At 47.0% G+C, this 1,991-nt stretch overlaps 1 protein-coding gene across 1 annotated transcript in view; it reads right to left on the minus strand.

Annotated features, from left to right (window-relative positions):
• The window catches only part of SIPA1L3 (signal induced proliferation associated 1 like 3), a 125,380-nt gene that overhangs the window by 93,572 nt on the left and 29,817 nt on the right, over positions 1-1,991 (minus strand). The gene's annotated exons all lie outside the window — the stretch shown is intronic.

Genomic DNA, 1,991 nt, shown 5'->3' on the forward strand with positions numbered 1-1,991 from the left:
CTAGTTCCAGCTCCTTGGAAGGCTGAAGTGGAAGGATCACCGGAGCCCAGCAGGTTGAGGCTGCGGTGGCCGGGAGCGGCCACTGCACTCCAGTCTGGGCGACAGATTGAGACTCCAACTCAAAAAAAAAAAAAAAAAAAAAGAAAGAAAGAATGAAGTTATATGTCTAATTAGTAAGCTGGGGGCTAACTAGATTAGAAATTTAATAAGTCTTAGGGCACATACATACATTTTCAACTTTCTATACAGTAGATAGTTGAATATTCAGCAATATTAAAGGATGATTCACCAAGAATTGTTCAACTTCATTTATTCCTGTTTTACACTTATTCACTTATTCCTTCCTCTCCATCTTCATAGGCATCTACATTTCCCCCCTCTGATCCTGGGCCTGGTCACATGACTTGATTTGGCCACTGGCTTTCAAGCAAAGGCTTGAAATGTCCTGAGTAGGGGGATGGACTTGGCTCCTATGCTCCTGCCATGGCCACAGGAGGAACAGGTCCCAGGTGGCCCACTGGTCCCAGAAGGACGAGGGACACTTAGAGCAGACCTGGAGCTAAGTTCTGCCAGACGTATAGATGTGTGAGTCAGAAAGAAATGTTAATATTTGTGAACCACTAAGTTCTGGGGTGGTTTGCTATATAGCATTTTTATAGTAACATCTGATACGGAAGATTTATGTGATTTAGTTCTTGTTAAAAATTTTTAATTATTTTTTTGAGTTGGAGCCTCACTCTGTCACCCAGGCTGACGTGCTCACAGCCACAGCAGCCTTAACCTGCTGGGTTCAGGGGATCCTTCCATTTCAGCCTTCCAAGTAGCTGGAATTACAGGAGCGTGTCACCACACCCGGCTAATTTTTTATTTATTGTAGAGACGAGGTCTTGTCATCTTGCCCAGGCTGGACTCAAACGCCTGGGCTCAGGCAGTCCTCTCGCCTCTGCTTCTCAAAGTGCTGGGATCACAGGTATGAGCTATCGCACCTGGTTGTGATTTAGTTCTTTCTAACACCTGTGTAACACGAATACACTTTGTAAATCATGTCAACAGAGATTAAGCTGAAAAGTCATTGTAACAGGAAGTGAGAATGAGACTCTTCCTGCTTCAGTTTTTATGGATGTGCCATTATGATAGAAATTGACAGCAACTCAGTGAACACATAGAAAGATGATCTAGAAACCTGTTGCCCAAAACTCTTGAATCCTATCACCCACTATGTGAACTAGAGAGAGAGGAAAACAGTCTGGGTGGTGATCTGCATTCTCTTCCTCTGCTCCCCCTCCCTGGGTCAGAGCCTCCCAGGTGACCCTTACAGTGGTGAGGGGGCTAGGGTCTGCCTCCTTCCTGAGACCCGGAGGGTGGGCAGAGAGTCCCCACAGAGCCCAGTAAGCAGACAACCATCAGTGGCCACAGTCCACATGGCATTTCCCTGTCTCCTTTCCCTCCCTATGCTCCGACCCTGGGTGGGTCAGAACCTGGCAGTGAGCAAGGATGTGAGGAAAAGTGCAGGGATAGCAGGAGAGGTAACCAGCCCCCCCATCCACCCTGGCGTCTAGCAGGAAGCAACCCTGGGCTGGGATGCGGGAAGATCTGCTGATGAGTCAAGCTGGAGATTTGATACATATCTTGGACATGATGTTCTAGTGACCAAGTCAAGTTGAGACACAGTGTCCTTTGAGCAGACAGTTACTAAAAGAGAGCAGAAAGGCCAACGCACTTGCCAGAGAATTTGTTTGGGGCTGGGGGAGATGGCTCTTGTGGTTGCGTGAATATAGTATGAGGTGATGTCAATGAGTGAGCAGTAAGTTAACTACGTTTTTTTCTTAAAGTACATTGTATTTATTCTCCATAAAAATCTCAATTTGAGCCGGGCTTGGTGGCTCAGCCTGTAATCCCGCACCTTTGGGAGGCTGAGGTGAGTGGATTGCCTGAGCCCACGGGTTTGAGACCCGCCTGGGCAGTGAGACCTCATCTCTACAATAAATCAA

This window comes from Carlito syrichta, unplaced genomic scaffold (assembly GCF_000164805.1).
Source record: "Carlito syrichta isolate Samal-C Ts95f unplaced genomic scaffold, Tarsius_syrichta-2.0.1 Scaffold89967, whole genome shotgun sequence".
NCBI classification, from domain to species: Eukaryota; Metazoa; Chordata; class Mammalia; order Primates; family Tarsiidae; genus Carlito; species Carlito syrichta.